The 18,243-nt window shown below is 39.7% G+C and overlaps 1 protein-coding gene across 2 annotated transcripts in view; it reads left to right on the forward strand.

The window, feature by feature from the left end:
• RNF217 (ring finger protein 217) overlaps positions 1-18,243 on the forward strand; it is a 60,728-nt gene that overhangs the window by 11,931 nt on the left and 30,554 nt on the right. The window lies entirely within an intron of this gene.

An 18,243-nucleotide genomic window follows, 5' to 3' on the forward strand; every position in this document is an offset into this window, starting at 1 on the left:
TTCACAGGGTGCAGTCCCCCAAGGACAGGCTGCTCCGGTGTGGGTCCCTCTCTCCATGGGTCTCCCACCAAGTCACAGCCTCCTCTCAGGCATCCCCCTGCTTCTGCACTCCTCCATGGGCTGCAGGTGAATTTCTGCGTTGCTGTGGTACTCCATGTCACTCCAGAAACTCCTTTTTCTTTTGTTTTAAATTGTTACCCCAGAGGTAATGCCACCACTTCTAATGGGCCCAGCCTCGGCAGGTGGCACATCTGTCTTTAGAGTCACCAGGGATTGGCTCTCCCGGACGTGGAGGAAGCTTCTGGCAGCTTCTCACAGAGGCCACCCCTGTAATCCCCACCTCACTACCACCCACAAACCAGGCCATGTAAACCAAATAAATCAGGTTTAAGAAAAATGGACCAGAAAAATGGACCCAAGAAGGACTGCAAGGAGAAAAACAGTGTTGTGCAGATGCAGGACTGTTTAAGGAGAACTGGGGGAAGAAATGACTGTTGTCTAAATGCAAGAGCTGGTAATTTGGGTAGACACTTGTAAAGAATTTTGACACAACATAAAAAACTCTAAAATTGCAATGAATTAAGTTAGGCTAGAAATCAGTATGAGCCTCTGTTGGAGAGAGGGATTTGGGAGTGTCTTCCCAGTCTCTGAAATTGGGAAGAAAGGCGCAGTATCAGAGCAGTTCACAAAGCCAGCACTTCACAAGAAGGCTTTCCATGTGGTGTGCCACTGTGTGTGCTGAATTTGGCCCAGCTGGGTGGTAAGGCTGCCCATGCTTCTCAGTGCACTCTATTGAGAAGCTGGAGTCCAATGAGGAAACAGTAGAAGATTTTTATTGTCCGGTGTTACTTTTTTCTTGACCATTGAAAACATTAAAATACTTTGTAATGCCCAATGTGTACCTGCTTTCAGCACGCTTCAAACAGTGCTGTATGTCTGTTTTGTTTGTATGAAAGGTAAAGTCAAGCATCTCACACTGGTTTTTGGAGAAATAGCTCTCAAATTTCAAAACAGAGGTTTTTGAGACAGTTTCTGATTAGACTCTTCTGGCTGAATCAGAGCAATTTCCAAGCAATTCCTTCCCTCTGCTGGCAGGGGAGAGACTGCATTGGTGTTACCCGAGTTGACCTAGGCTATAGAGGATGCCTTTGTGAAATAACTCTCCAAGGGAATTCATGCACGATGTTGTATAAAGAAGCTTGTGAGAGAGAACATTTAGCAAAGACCAGTGATTGTTTTAGTTTCCACTGATTGCTTTTACATTAAAACAATGAACAGAACAGATGGTTAAGGTGAAAGAGCTATGTAACATTGAAAAACAATCTCTGAAATCATGTGGTTTGGGCGTGGGGTCTGTTTTGGAAAAGATTTTTTTTTTTTTGTGAAACTAACTGTTACCACCTGGGCAAATTCTCTGTAAATTACTGGAAGGAAGTAACTAGTTGTTGAATGTCCTTGTCTTTCTGTTAGTCTCTTATTTAGCTGTGTCTTTCAGTTGACAGGCTCAAGTATTATCATTCTGGATTTATGTCCTGATATCTCATTCTAAGTTGTTGTTTTCTCTTTTTTCTTCTGGTTTTTAGTACCAATATCTGTCAAGTTTGGTGGAAGGATTTTGGCATTCTTTGAGTTCTTGGCTGCCAGATAGTCCTTTGGAAGCTCAGGGTGCTTGCAAGGTGGTTTATTGGGGTTTATGGTGAAATCCTGGCTGCGTGCCTGGCCTGGTGTACATAGGGAGGGCTTTGCTGCTGAGATGCAGTAAACATTGAGTTTCTGTACTGATCACTAAATACATCTGCAAACTGTCTAGACAAACTTGTTGAAGCTGTTGTGCTCTTTATAGCTGCTTTATGTAGAAACTAGATCCACAGGGAAAATCAATAAATCTTGCAGAGAAGTAAAGGCTCTGTAGCCATGCATACATGCCTTATGTTTTTAATGTTCTCTGTGTGTTTGCACCTTTGAAGACTGCAGTGTAAAAGAATTCTTTTTTATTTAGTTCTTGTTAAGTTAGGTTTATACCAGACCAAACTGGTCTCCTGTAGGGTTATATCTCCTTGTGTCACTTGAGTTCACCTGTCAAGTCTGTCTGGAAAGACAAATTTAATGGAACCACTGATAGATGCAAATTTTGGCTCTGCAATCAGTATGAGCACCAGTTGGATCACAGCAAGCCCACTTCTGGATTTGAATAAAGCTTGCATAAACAAGAAACTGATATATGCTGACACCAACAGGCGTTGAAACATTGAAAATATTTCTGAGAGTTGTATGGTTGTAATGGATTTCTTCATATATGTAAGCCATGGTGGAAAAACTGATGAGCATTCTCTCTGGAATGCGTCAGATAATAATAATCAGATTTATTTTATTTGTAATAATAAATCAGATAATAATCTTGTGTAATGGTCTCTTGAAAAATGCAATGCTGCTGCCCAAGTAATAAGATGGATGAAAAGAAGTAAATGGTTGGCTGATACATATTTTGAGTAGACTATAAAATCTTTATTTATGGCAGGAAGTTTAGCTTCTTCAAAAGATATATGCTTATCTAGTGAGTGCTGTCAAGCTCCTGGAGAGTGACCTCTGTTCTCACCAGCTTCCAACTTTTGCTGTCTTTCCTCTTCCCTTTCCTGAATAAGTTTCCTTTCCACTGTCAGGAGCTTTTTTAAGTGTTTGTAGTAGCACTCTGAAAAGTTTTATAGAACTGAAGAGAAACTTGGTCACATTATAGATTGTTCATGAGTGATTGTTCATTCAAGTGAAAATTACTCAATTGACAACTTCTCTTATTTCTGTTGTCTTGAAGTGCTTTTGTTTTTCTTCCTGGCAGTGTTTAATTGACCAGGGGATAGACTTCCCTGCAGGAGGATCTTTGTAATTATGTCACATCCTTTTGTCTGATGAACTGCCTTAGAGCAGGTAGTAGATTTACTTGACAGCTGTCCATGCTTTGCTCTGCTGTTGTCACTGTTTTGTTCAGCTGAGATACTTAAGACAAGGTTGAACCTTCATGACACACAATTTACAGCTGGCTTCTCTGTTCCTACATCCTACATGCTACACTGTATGCCGCTAGAGAGGGGACTGAACTATGTTCAAAGCAGTGAATGGTCATGGGAAGCCTTGTTACTTGTGCCTTGCAGAAATTCTGGGCTGTGTTACTCTTACTCATCTGTGGTTCTAGCACACTGGTTTTGAAGACAGAGCTCAATAGCTTTGTTTCTATTATATGAATGCTTCTATTATATGAATGGGTTTGATTGCAAAGTGGAACAGTTGTAAAATTTGGAAGTATAAAAGTGTGTAGTAGTTATCTTACTGTTGCACTGGTTTTTACCAAAGGTTTTGGAAGACACCCTCCCATCTCTTTGAAGTAGCAGAAGAGAGAGATTTTGTTCTCCCTTTTCTAACCTGTCAAGCTCTGTAAATAAGGAGAAGAGAATGGAGTAACCATGAGATTAAGACTTCATTTATCTGCTTTTCCTTCCCTTTTTTCCTCCTCCTCTCTTTGAATGGAATTTGGATGGGGGTGGAAGGAAGAAGATCTAATCTTTCTGAAGCAGTAGAGTTCCTGTGTGTGATGTCACAGGAGACAGGTTTGCTCCAATTGTGGCTTTAATGATTCAGTTAACCCTGTATATGGTGTTAAATGGACTAAGAGGTGTTTTGGTGCCATGTAGGTGTCCAAATGCTTGTGCAGGAAGTGACTAATACAGCTGGGCAGGTAGGGCTGCACTAATGAGACCAGAAAATAAGGGGCTTTTTTAATAACAGAGAAGCTCTCACTACCCAGCTTACAAAACACATCACATGGCATTAAGAAATTTAGTATTGCTTTGGCATACTTTTCCTCACTACTTATTCACATTTTAGAAATTTTTCTTTGGTGGTTTAGTTTTTAGAAAAATTATCTGCATAAGTCGTGTCTTTGGTTGTACAAGAGATAAATTAGTTGTGGTAATACTCCATGGTGCAAACCCAAGCTAAAAGTAAATTGCTCCTAGTTTTGTTTTTGGTTTGGGGTTTTTTTTAGTGGAAAAACAGAATTAGAGCAGTTCAGTCATACTTGTCCTATGGTGACCACAATAAAAAATCCTTGGAATCCTGCCTAATTGTGGCTCTAGTTCAAACTACTTTAAAAACCAGTTTTGCCTTAACTCTGGGAAAAACATGTTGCTTTTTAGTATTGTTTTATGTGAAACTAGTTGCAAACTTGTAAAATTCCAACTTTTTTTTTTTCCACAAAATCTAAGTTTGGGGTAGTAATACCTGATTGTTGAAATTTTCTTGAACCTGAATTACACTGATTATTGTAATAATATGAATATGATGATAATTAAACTCTCATACTAAAGCTAAAATTACAGGTCAGATAATGAAAGTGGAAATATTTACATTTTGCATAACTTCCTTTCTCCTTTCATGTTTTCTTTTGGATTTCTGTGTTTGAACTCCTGCTCTCAGGTCCTCTCTGCTCTCCAAATTTGCACCCCTCAGTAATTGTAAAGTTCCTGGAATATAGGCAGAATTTTGGTGCTCCTGTCTTTAGTGGAGACTAAGTAAAAGTTCTGGTCTACTGATGTGGACTTTTGTTCCACTTTTGTGGTTACATCTCAAGCAGTTTCTGCAAGTTGTCCAGGCTTTGCCATATTGCACTCAAATTTACAGTTTAATGGGTCTTTCCAAGGGTCTCTTAAAAGTGCTTCTGTTCTGTGGTAGTCAGATGTGAATCCAAGATCTTTCATCCTAAGGTATTTGTCTGCTGTCATAGCTAAGGAGGAAAATCATGTGAATCTTGTGAATTTGGGAAGTGTATTTTTAATTTACTAAAATTACCATTTTTGTATCACAAGTGCGATTTGTCTGGTGCTAGAACTGAAGAATCCCAACACAGACTTCCAGATTTTCTTGGCTTCTTCCAGATGGAGATGTTTCATCCTGCTTGAATCTATGGTGGAAATCCTGTGAACAGATAGTTTGAAGAATTCTGAGCGTAAACTTTGGAGAAGCCCACTTAACTTGGTTTTTCCTGTGGTTAACAAATACAAAACAAACAAAAAAAAGGGGAAGACCCCACACAACACCCCACCCCAACAAATCACATGTAGGTTATTTCACTAAAAATCTTCAGTGTTTCAGTGACTGAGGGAGGAACTCAGTATTGCAGGATGTCTGTCTTCATGTTTACAAATGTACACAGGTAATGTGCTGTGGTGGATTACATTGCATGGGACAGGGCACCTTGTTTTGGATGCTGTGCCACGGGACGGTCCCCAAAGGCAGCCTGCATTCCAGTGGACATCCAGTGAGGCTTCTGATGCGGAGGATGAGGGCTGACTGTCTGTCTTGGTGAGGAATGAGACCAGTGTGGTGTGTGGGAATCCTGGCACAGAGACCAGAAAAGACACAAGAGACAGAGGCAGCAGGGCAGAGGAGGCTGGGTGCTTGCAGGCTGCAGGGCTCTGCTTGCCTTCTCTATTTACTGTGCCTGGGATGTGATGTCTCCTGGCACGTATCTCCCTAGCAGCTGATCAGCAGGAGGTAACTACCTGCTACTCCTCGTAGTTATTCCCTTTGATCAAGAGTTCCTTTTTTTCTCTTTTTCCTCTGTATGTGAGGAAGTGATTTCCACCTTGCTGACAAAAGTGTATAGAAGCTGATACTCTCTCATAGAAATGTTTTTGAGGAGTAGAGGATTATTACAACTTTCATGAGTCTAGGAGCCATGCAGTGAGAGAGAATGATGTGGTAGTGAAGGTAGACTAACTGTGTTGACAGTTTTTCCTTTTCTGGTACTATTAAGCCCTTCAGGACGATCCCAGCTAAGTCCCTGGGGACTTCTCACAGGTGACCACTTTCTGCAGTGATTTGTGAACTCACCTTTGGGACTCATAATCACTAGGAGCTGTGCTTTGAGGTCAGTCAGGCTGGTGTGAGGAAAAAGACATTCATACTTGCAAGACATTTATATTTTTTTATGAAAAATGAATAATTTTCTTTCGAGGTTTGGTGTGCAGAATTGCTGAAGGGGCACATTAAAAATGCTTTCATGATCTGTTTTATCATTCTTTCTGTGTAGACTTGCTAACTTCTTTCTTACTGATTACAGTTTTGCAAATCAGAAATCAAATGGAACTGTAATTTGCACTTTTGAGCATACCTGTTTGTACTTTAGAGCCAAAAAATGTGTAAGTGTATGGAAATTATTATTGGTATGGGGTTTCAGTTTTTTCTAGTTTTAATAATGTTTATTGCTTTCTTGCATTACATAGTTTTGTCAGAACTGAAGACTGTATAAATTCTTTGGAAATAATTAATGAAACTAGAATTTCTTCAACTGGTATTGAATTCAATTACTACTAGCATCCGTGACTTCAGAAATGGAGATGCATGTAGTTGACTTGATACCTTCTTCACCTGCCCACCTCCTGTGCCCAGTCCTTTCTGGTGGTGGTTTGAAAACTTACCTTCTGGTATACTGCAGAAATGCTTCTATAAAAATTCAGTATTACCAACCAGTTTCTCAAAAGTTTAATGCTGGCAGAAGTGGAGTATCCAGGTATCTCACAACCTGTTCATCATTTTTCAAACCTTCATAGCCAATAATCCTTGATTATTCTGGTTTTGTGTTTTGGTTTATTGCAGGGGGTGATGTTGAGACAAGTTTAAATTACTTTAGTTTGTAAAGAAGTAGGCAGTACGTACAGAAATAAAAAGTAGTGGTTTTCTTCTGATTGTGAGCAGGTTCTCCTACCATAACCATTTTTAGTTTGGAGTTTCTAGAGGTAGCATCTTTACTCTTGGAATAGAACAACAGAATATATTCAGTAAAAACTTCTTTCAGTGCATGTCAAGTAAATGAGGTGTCCTGTTCATAGTGTATCTTTAAAAAAGCATTGTTTTATTCTTATGGTCAGGTGCTTCACAATGTTTTTGTAGCTTATGTGACAATTGTTGGTAGAGTTCCTCCCTGCTTCTTGGTCCAAAGTTGCTGAGGTTACCTATTAGTTGTTTCATTACAAGTAATATATTTCTTCATCTTGATAAACCTACTTACTTTATAACTATTCCTCTTGCTCTGGCTTTATAGATAAGACTCTTGTATCCTTCAGGAGACAGTTGAGAGGAGAGCAGCAATTGTGCCAACAGAAGTGGAAAGTGTGAAGACCATCTGAAGGGCTGGGGGGTGAGTGTTAGAGCAGATGCTAAGCTGATACCTGAAGCTCAGTGAAGGATTTTTGTGCATGTTACTGAGCATTTGAAGTACTTTGCAAGACGGAAAAATATACATTAATACTCATAAGGCTAATAATAACCTAGCTATAGCATAATACAAACTGCTTTCTGAGGAGCAGAAATTCTGGCACCTGTACAGAAAACACTGCCACTTAAACTTGCATGGAGGCAGTGACCAAGTGCACCCCTGCAACCCTGGTGCTGTAGTTGCCATTAAGTATTTCTTTTTTACTGAGAGGAGCTGCTGAGAATATTTTGGGCTTGTAGCTTCCTAAAAGTAAACACAGTTAACACAAGATGTGCTTGGTACTCGATCTGAAAGTATAGATTGTCATGACAGGTAAGACAACTGGTGGCCTGCTACTCTGTGAGAGTCTCTCCTTGTCTGTGTGCTTCCCACATTTCTCTTGGGTCATGAACTAGTGATCATGTGTCACGGGGGGAATTAATTCAGCTACTTCATCAATTAGAGAGCTAACTTAAAAACACTTTGGTCTCCTGTGTTAGATAACTGAAACTTCTCTCCTTGTAGCCTTGCAATTGCTCTCTAAAGGAGAGAGGAAGAAGGGAAGGCTACATTGACTTCCTCCATAAATTTTTATCCATTGGTCATGGTGCAGTCTGAGATAATGTCAGTCTTGGTTGTGACCTGATGGAGCGCTTAAGGGGTCTGAGACCAGGGGAAGGATACTGGGAACAGCTGGTATGGGAGAGGTCTGTCTGGACCTGCACCCCAAACCTTTCAGGTCCTTGTAGGTGTTTGGTCACTTAACTGGAGACCTTGAGTTAAACTGGTAATACAGGGTAAACCTGGCATGCCATCCAGAAAGAGAAGTCTGTGTTGACAGGAGTCCTCTATTTCCTTTCTGTTCCAGGTCAGTCTCTCTAACCAGCCAAAAGGATGATAGCAAGTTTCTGAATTCAGTGACAGCAACAATTATTCCTACCATTCCATTCATACACTGTCTGGGACTGCTGTTACTCTCAAAGTGATTAAAAGCTTAAGGCAGGGAAAGGAAACTTTTTATCTTGTGGTGTTTTTTTGGTTTTTTGGGGTTTTTTTTCTCTTTTTTGCAAGTATTTCCACAGCCTTATCTCTGATCACAACAGTACTTTTGCACAAATCAAATCTCCTCCTTACTGTTAACACTGAGATTTTTAGCCCAGAGTCTAACCTGGGGCACTTGACTTACTCTATCTTAGTTGTTCATTTTTGTCTCATCACAAAAGCAGGCTGTCCAAGCACAACACTACCTTGCAACATCTTTACCAAAATCATATCAACATTTTGAAATAGTGAAAGGTTTGTAGTAAAGGTCATATTATGTTATACTTTTCTCTTAAGCATAGATTCACATATATAAACAGCAGATGAGATAACTAGTAGTGGGTTTGTTTTGTTTTGTTTTTATAAAGACAATTTGTAAAAAATGAGAAGTCCTAGTTTCTTCCCCTGTTGTAAACCTGATGCAAAAATGAGTCTATTAATAGCATTGTCAGCTGATAGAACTGCCTTTAGGAATTTATATGAACTTGCTTCATGTTCTCTCTGCTGTGGGGGAAAGTGGTAAGTGGAATATATTGTTCTAAACACAGTTATAGTTTGATTTTCCTGGTATACACCACCTGTATTGTCTGCTTTCCCCCTCGTTTTGCTGTTTCTAGTGGTTTTATGATCTAAAGGTTCTAGCTGATTTTGACAAACAAAGCCTGCAGCAATCAATACACAAACTGTCTCTTAATAGCTTCAGCAGGGACCCTACTCTGTCAGATTCTTGGATAAACTGAGCTGACATAGTAGCAACACCAGAATTACAGCCAGAGTTTGATCATCAGGAGAATTAATTCTGATAGCTTGGCTGCTTAATAAACTGTTTAAAAATTACTGTGCACCACAGACAAGTGCAGCACTCTACAGGATTAGATCAGTGAGACAGAATTGTACTTTCAGCTTTCATAAGATGAGTTTTTTCTTCTGTACTACAGGTTTTTGCTGAGGTATCTTAGGTAACAGTTAACTCTGTGGTGGTGGGTAATTTGCTACCAGCTGGGGTGACACTTCAGTTCTGCTTCTCTTCTCTGAGTATGGATCAGTATCACTGTTGAAGCTTTTGCCTCAGATCTCTGGAGAAAGCTGTCCTGTTTGCACTTGTTAATCTTGTATATTTGCTCCCTGTGGTGGCTGTATCCGTCATTGCATTAAATGTGAATTGAAATGTGGTTTCAGCTTACAATGCACTGTGAGAAATAACTTGTAGTGTGATATTGGAGTTATAGCACAGTATCCAGGGTTTGTCAAAGTTATTGCATGTGGGGAGAAGTTTTTTCTGCATTAGCCTTTCCCAGGTTTATTCCTGAAAACAGGTCAACATGCACATCCATCACTGAAGCTATGTAAAAGTTACCAGTTTCTGTCACTTCATGGTACCTTTTATTATCACAGGCTTTCATCAAAAGCAGCTGTGTTGTGAATTGGTACTGGTACAACGAGATGCATTACTTTTCAAAAAGGGAGAGCAAAATAACTCTTTTTAAATCAAAACTTAGCTCTTTTGTAACAACTTGTTCACATAAAGAAGTTTATTCAAGTTACCTTGTTTCTAAGGGAAGACAAGTGATGGTATTTTACCCTCAGATATATTTTACCTTGAATCTAAGAAATGTCTACTATTACTCCTGACAATGACCTGCCAGTTAGAAAATACTTTTCAGGCTTCCTTCTGCTTTTGCTTGTAGCTATAGAACTCTGCTGTTTCTTTATTAAATTCATCAAGTTTAGAGGACACAATTTGGCTTCATGTCTGATAGTCAAGCATAAAAATACTGATTATTAGTACATGCACAAAAAAACTCGCAAACTCAAAACTAGCGAAGGCATGGAAATTAGTTGTAGGTATCTTTCTGAAGGAAAGCAGGAAGGAACAGCTATTAAATGCCTGTCTTTTTTTTCTATGGGCTGGGGAATGTAGATGATCAGGTTGGTTAAGAGAATAGTTGAGACATTTGTGTTAGAAGTTGTCACTATTTTTCAGTATTCACCCACATCCATGCCAACTCTGTCAGGTTTTGTAGCCAGCTTCTGGAATGTAATAGTGAGATAAGGAAGAGCATGCTTCTCTTACCTCCTTTGCTTGATTATGAGAGCTTATCTTATTTTATGCTAAGTACCACTTTCTGTTGGAAAAATATCAGGCATCATTAAGTGTTTCTGTAGGTACAACAGTAAAACATAACAGCAGCTGTTGTTGGAGAAACCAAGGGTTGATTAACTATTGCTGATTGTATCAGCTGGGTTTATCTGTATTAGAGGTTCAGTCAGTAATACAGGTTATTGAACAGGTTGTGCAAATATACAAATACATTTATTTGAAATAAATAAAGTACTGCTTGGCAAATGGGAGCTCAAGAGCCTATTCCAGGCTGCATATCTGGTGGGGAGCCTGACTACTACATAGCAGAATAGTAGAAGAATGAACTTTTGATCTTGTCTTTTTCAACATAAATAGAATAAATTTTCACTGTTTATGGATTTTTCTTGGCTCCATCCAGAGACTAAAGTGGTGATTCCAAGTGAAGATTGGGACCTTTTTTTTTCACTGTTCACAGCTTATCATAGAATGGTTTGGATTGAGAGGGACATTAAAGATCATCCAACCCCTGTGCTGTGAGCAGGGATGTCACCCACTAGACCAGTTTGCCCAGGACCTGATCCAGCTTGGCAGTTAATAGTATTATTCCATTGGAATTGGTTTGAACCTGGGTTAATCCAGCCTAAATGTGGTGGAGGTTGGAGTTTGACTGTAGATGCTTTTCTGTTATAAGCAAGACATGGAAATATCTATATTCCTTTTTAAGCATTATTCCTGTGGGAGAGTGTCATACTCATAAAAATTACCTGCTGAAGTACCTGAGCACACTTGGGTTTCATCTCCTTAATTGGGAGAATTGGGTTTTGATTTTGGGGGAGTTAGGTTATTTTGTTTTCTGAGGTAAGTATTTAAACGAATTACAGCGAACACATCATGACTTTCATGTTTTTGGGAGTTCAGGCATGCTGAAAGGGAGGGTTGCTGCCCAGTGGCAGGGAGAGTGTGAATGGTCAGTGCCCTCTTCACCTTCCCATTGTATAAGCATGAGCTCTTGCAGTTTGTGCCTTAACAGAAAACTCAGATGAGCAGAATATACTTGGGTTAGTTTTGGTTGGTAACAAATTCAGACACAGATGACAGTTTCTACAAGTCTTATGCTGGCTATAGGAGAACAGGCTGTCCCCCTCTGAATTTAGGACTATTAATTGAAGAGGTAACTGATAGTGTTTTATCTTACTTTACAAAAATCAGCTATGCAAGTTGGCTTGTTCTGATTCTATGTTTCTTGGCTGTGATGTTTTTATACCCATTCTGAAAGCCTAATAAACCATTACCATTACAAAGGTGGTGTTGCTTCTCTGCTATTTGTATTTCCTAATGCTACTGAGACCCTTCAAGCAGGGCTTGCTCCTGAGAAGCCCAAGTTATTTAAATTTATCATGGTATGTGGATGGATGGTTTCCCAGCCCTTGCTTCATTTCTGAAATTCTTTCTAGTACCTGCTCAGTTTTAATATGGGGTCTTTTGGTCTCCTAGGCAGGAGCAACTGCCTCTGTTTTCCAGCTGACAAAGGGCAGGTATCTGGCTTGTTCTGCTGTCCTTAAAGCTGTTCTTTCATGAGTATCTTTGGATCTTTTGTTAAAAATGAATGTGTTTTCTAAGGAATAGAAAAATCAGCATAAGCATACTTATATTGGTAATATGCAAACCTGGGTAAAATCAGAAAGTGTTTGTGCTTTTCCTTCTTCCTTTAATGAATGCTGAGGGTTGTGGGTTTGGGTTAGATTCCTCCAAGGTTTGCAGTTTCTGCCATTCTTCCTAGGTTAACATCCTCCACTGGGATTTCCCCCTCCCTCTGCCCCCATACACATATGGGGAGGAGAGGTGAAAGCTTTCACAACCTCTGGGGGCCCAGGAGAATGCAAGATAAAGCATTCTGCTGGTCAGTCTCTCACTCTAACTCTGGCATGCCTCTTTGCCAGAGGGTGACCTAGTCAATGGACAGCCTTCCAGGTGTACCAGCCCTGGTTTTGTCCAGGCGTGGGACTAAGCTTTACCTCTGCTCTGGGTTTCAGCTCCTTGTGGGTTCCAGAACACCAGAACAGAAAGCACATAACCTCCATGCTTGCTGATGATGTGCACTAGGTTTGATGAGTAGTAGCAGGCAGAGGCATGATTTAATGCAGTGCTGTTTTTCTGAATGCATTGCTGAGATAAAATTGTTTCCTTTTTAATTCACTCAATGAAGTAACAGGAGATGAAAAGACAAAAAGGGAGAGCTCTCCATATTGATAATTGTTCACTTCTTGCAAAGGAGAATTTTAGTATTAATTCTTTTTTCTAGAAATAATTTTCTATAAATCCCATCCCTATTTGATGAGGACAAGTAAAATCTGAATGTTTCTATTGATGTCAGATCTGTGTGAACAGGTAACATCTAGTTCTGGGGAAGAAAAAAGGAGTGGAACTACATGTCACCATGTCATCAAATGAGAAAGCAATTTAGGAGACTTTAAGAAAAAGGTTTGGTTGTGTTTAGGTGCATTCTGAAGAATATCTTTCTAGTTTATCCTAAAGAGTTTTTTAGGAGAGTTGTAGATGTGACTGTGGAGTGACTTCAAAATAAGTTTGAATGGGAACCAAACAGAATGGTGTGGGGTATTGCTCCAGGCAGCCAAGAACAGTTTTGCCAGTTAAGGTTTTGGGTTGTTTTGGGGGCTAAAGCCATTCTGGTCTCTTCCCACACAGGTGGTGCTGGCTGTGACCCTCGCTGGTGTGTAGCTGCACCATTCCACAGTGCTCCTGGGGACATGGATGTGTGTAAGTGTGCTCCTGACAGTGGTGCTCAGAGTTGTGAATGAAGCTGGAGTCCTGGCTTCTGGCTGAAGTTGTGAAAACTAGATGACCTTTGAGAATTTAAGTTGATGTTGTGTTTAAATATGCTTTATAAAGCAGTCAGAAGACTTGCTTTTGGAGCAGAAAGGTCAAACCTTTGATGTGCTGGTGGTGGCTGGATGCAGTTATGTACACTTAGATTCCCTCCTAGCTTCTTGCTTTTGTGTGCCTTTCACCTAAAGGATGAGGAACTAGCAATTACTTAAAAGGCCCTGAGACTTTGCTTCTTTTTGTGTCTTTTTTAGTGTAGACAGTGTGGTAATTAATGCAAAACTCATTGAGAATAAATCATTGTCAAAACTAGAAGAGGTGGTGTCTGCTCAAGGCTACAGTGTTTGTGCCTTTGTGACATTCTCTGAATGTCACAATGTCACATAGAGCAGGAATCCCTACATCATTGTCATGGCTGCATGTGCAAGTGTGGTGCTTGTGGAAGGAGAAAACCCTCTCAGGGCTGGTCTGTGTGAGCTGGTGACACAATAGAAAAGACTCTGGTTCAACTTTTATTAATAGCAAATGGCCTTTAGATGATCTTAATGACAGCTCAAAGAAATAATTTTGCACGCCTTGTGAGTCCTTTTGAGGACAGTGATACATGCCCTGATAAAGGCTCCTGAAGCCCTTCCCTTCTGAGAGGAGGAGTGATGGCTCTTGAGTGATGTTACAGATGGTTGTCAGAGAAGATGGTGGAGCAACTGAATGAGACACATTCAGGAAGTAATTTATTGCAAGTCTGAGAAATTAATTAAAGAGGGAGTAAAAGTGAAACACCCCATATGATGCGGTTTATGAAGTAATGAACAGGAAAGAAGTTGTGTGAAAATGTTCTGTGGAGGAGGTGGCACACACAAAATGGAAGGTGCTTCTACTTTTGGTAGTGATGCAACTTAAGTGGCTCCTGATCTAATTATTCTTAAGTTCTAGGTGTTTATTTGTGCTTGTCTTGCACCACTGGCAATTTGTACCATTTGAGAGCAAGGAGGGAGGATGAATGAACTAAAAAAAGAAAATGTATTTGACCACTTTTTTTTTTAAGAATTTTGATGGAGAATGCCAAGATATCACTGGCACAAACCAGGGATCCAGACTGATGAAGTTAGTACTAAAAACACAGAAATGCCTTAAAGGCAGGTGCAAAATGTGTAGTAAAAGTTTGAACTGTCTTTGGTTGCACTTCTTAAATAATGTCTGCTTGGATTTCATTTGGTTAGCACCTACCAATGTGGAGTTCTGAATCATGGTGATTCCTTCAAGTGTTTTCCACAAATTATTACTGGTTCTTTTAAAGCAAATAAATCCTTAATGACACACTTTCCAAATGTATAAGAAACATAATTATGTACTGTTTTCTAACTTACTAATGAAAATGAAAGAAATGTTTCCAGTGAACTGGAAAGGAATAGAATTTTGCTTGTAAATAAAGGTAATTTAATCCAACAGTTTCTTTACTTAGAGTATGAAAGTCCTCTAGACTGGACTGTCCCTTTTCTTGAATCTGTGCATTTCCAGAATATTCTTTTTAAATGTATAACTTCCTTGGTAATTTACAGGGGATGTGGCACACTAGTAGAAATTAAATTTCTCTACAGAAGTGTATATTTGGCATGGCCATGTTCACTTTCAACTTTAAGAAGTAAGAGCAGTTAGGCATGTGTATCTCTGAACTAAGAATGAAGTTTAGTTAGAAAAATGCTTGTTTATAGATCTGTGTTATAAAATAGAATGGCCCCTTCCTTAAGGAATATAGCTGCAGTACAGGAGCACAAGTACAGTCTGCAAATGTTGCATTACATCCAGCCTGTGGCAGGCCAAACGACAGGTATAAATAAATGCTTTTCTGGTCTAGTTTGAACTTTGTTTTCCGTGTAGTTACCAAAGATTTCATTTAAAAGAAGGCTCAGGGTGTGGAAATAATTTTCTGACTTAAAGTATCATGCCATCTGTTTCTGTTTTGTGTTGGGTGATATCATTGCTTTCTTGGGCAGTAAGTAAATCAGTATAGAGTCTCTGTATGTGTGTGTCCTGTCTCTGTTACCCCCTGCCCTTTCTCCTCTCTACCTCCCACCAATAAAAACACTTAAAATAAAATGTCAGGAATTGGCAGGGGGAGGTATATACTGTTCTCCTGATAATGTAAATGTTACCTTTCTGTAGGATGAAAAGACCCTGCTTTCTCCTTTGTAATTGTAAGCAGAGATGCTTTACAGAAGTGAAGCGCAACTGAGTATAAGAGCTGGATGCTGTCTGACATTTAACACTCCTGCAGCTCAGCTGCTCTTAGACACAGGAGTCCTTCCTCATGCTGTGAAAATACACCATGCTGTTCTTTTTACTGAGGGTTCTGAAGTTCTTAATACACAGTGGTTTTCCTAAAACTTGGGAGTTTGACATTGTGAGAAGCTGAAATTGAAGGAATAAGGCTGTTCAAAACAAAAAGAAAATGAAGGAAAATAATAAAACTAGTTATTTTTACCAATATGGTAAGAGATTGTTTTATTTTTTTTTTCCTTTCTCATTGTGAGTCCATGGCAGCAGGTAGTCTGATAGGCTACCTCTAAAGCTATACTTCCATCAATTGCTGATGCTAATACACAAAGATGGACTGTTTTGGAAGGACAAGGCTCCATTGAAGTTACTGCTAATAAGCAAGCCAGCTCTGTTCATTTCAGTCGCATTGAAAACACAGGAAAAGGCTCAGTCTCTGCCAAACTTGAAAAGCTGAAACTATTACAGAGGTTAAAAATTATTTATTTCAAGTGGGTGTAAAACATATTTTGAAAATAAACACTGAAACCACACCTGACTCTTACCACATATATTAATCATATTCTGTGTGGGCATGAAGAACAGAAAATGTTGAGCTTTATATTCCTTGGTTTTATAAATGCAGGTTTGTTCTAACTACCATTTAATATAAGCAATGCTTAAATACTGTCAGATACAATGTACCTTTTCATTATGTAGTGCTACTCCATTGTAGATTGGTTAACTCCTGGTGCATTTAATATCTCCCTAATGCTTTAATTTTTAAAAAAAAAAAAAAGTAGTCTAAGGTGGGATTTATTTGACTATTCACTTCTATAGTGTACCTATACTTGTCTGAACAAAAGCTGATGCTAATCCTAGTGCAGTAGCTTTTTGTGTTTCTGTAGCAAATTATTCTCTTAGTTCAGTGTGCTTGTGTTCTGTTATGCTGTACTGATTGTCATCTGCTTTTTAAGTACAGCTCCTTGATGCTGGATGATTCTTGAGAACACTCCAGTGGTCTGTATGCTTGGTTTCAATTTTACATGCAGGTGAATCAGTGTCTTACAGGTATAAAATGTTGGGGTTCCCCAGCATGTAGTATTTGAGGTTTGGGGGATTTTTTTTGTTCAGTTTTTTTTTAATGCCTTTGAGTACATACTTCTCCTGTACTTACACTTGTCCATGTAAAAGCCAAACAGAGCCTGGTGTTGTTTGCATGTGGCAGAGCTCTGCCTACCTTTTAGTGCTGGAAATGAAATGTGGGGAATTTCCCTCCTAGGAATGGGTGTATAACTGTGGAGCTGCCTGTCCTCTGTACTGCAGACAGATTTGCCTCCTGACCTGCCCGTGCCTTGAGCCAAGGCTGCTTGGGGCACTGTGGCAGTGATAGCTTGGTGAGGTGTTCTCCACCATGCCTGGTCTGAGACTTGCTGCCACCATCCACACCCTGCACTTCTATCTCTACCATATACCTAATCTCTTTGCTCCCCTGAGTTTTAGCTACATTGCTAAGAGAACAGAGGTTGTGTAGTAGGATTTTTTTTTAAAAAAATCAGTATAAACCTTGGGTTTGATACCGTGTTAAGATTCTTCTAATCCTGTGGTTCCTAACTGAGTTATTCAGTTAGTTCATGTGGCTCAGTTGCTGAAGCAGCAATGACAGAGTTGTGTTGTGTTGCTTTTTGGGGTTTTGCCCTCCTTTTTTAGCTTAAGTACTGCATTAGTGGAGTCTTTGTGTCTTCCTGGTACCACTATGCAGCAACGAGATCTGCGTCCAAATTTGAGGTGTTTCTTACTTAGTGTATTGTTTGGAAGTTGGTCTAATTGGTCATGTTAAAGAATAAGCAGTGTAGGGCAATCAAACTTTCCAACTTTCAAATAGTAATTCCTGGAAAGAGATGCTGGTTGCACCCTTTATCTCTTTGTGGGTATACTCAATAAGGAAGGAGTTGGACTGGTGGTCGGCTGCACTTGTGCAGTCAAAACTCATTCAAGATTAGTTGGGGCAGACACAAACATGCTCTAGCTGCGTCCTTGCAGACTCTCAAGATCCAGCAGTGTTTATTAACTTATGCTCACTGCCAAGCAAATGCAGCTCTGGTGCTCCCAGACCAAGTAGGTTCTGCTGTTTTGGCATGGAGTCCGAGCAGTTAAAGCCTGCCAAGAGTGAATGGTGCAGATCTGTGTCCAGCGTGGTTCTTGGATCCAGGAGCTCTAGAAACATCTGAACATATGGATCAGCTTGGGACCATCAGGACTCGTTAGATCAGCAACAGTTTCTGTCCTGTTAACCTCAAGCTTGTTTGTTTGATTGGTTTTAGTGTGGTTTTTATTAAGATTTTTTTATGTTGTTGTTGTGGGAGGTGTATGTTTTTTTAAAACTTCTAACTCTTGAGTTCTGGGGAAATGTATTAGCTTGATCAGCCCCAAGCTCAACTAAAATTTTCTGCGTGTGCAGTATGGCATATAAGGAGCTTCTTGAAAGCAGACTGCAGAGGCACTGAGTGTACTGAGCAGGAACCAGCTCAGGGTTCCTGAGACAGAGCTGCTAATCCTGAAATGACTTTTAATTTCTCTGTGCTGTGAACCTGTGGGTCGTTTTGCAGTGAAACAGTATGGAAATGTTTCCATTTTCTGCTTTCTCACAGGCAATGTGAGACAATGTGCTTCTTTTCTTTGTGAGCCGTGATTGTGGTGCACTGACCATGATACCCAAAATACGGAGTACTGGGTGGACATAGTTAGGACTTGTATTTGGTTATGTGGTGTATGT

The sequence above is a fragment of the Oenanthe melanoleuca genome, chromosome 3 (genome assembly GCF_029582105.1).
Source record: "Oenanthe melanoleuca isolate GR-GAL-2019-014 chromosome 3, OMel1.0, whole genome shotgun sequence".
NCBI classification, from domain to species: domain Eukaryota; kingdom Metazoa; phylum Chordata; class Aves; order Passeriformes; family Muscicapidae; genus Oenanthe; species Oenanthe melanoleuca.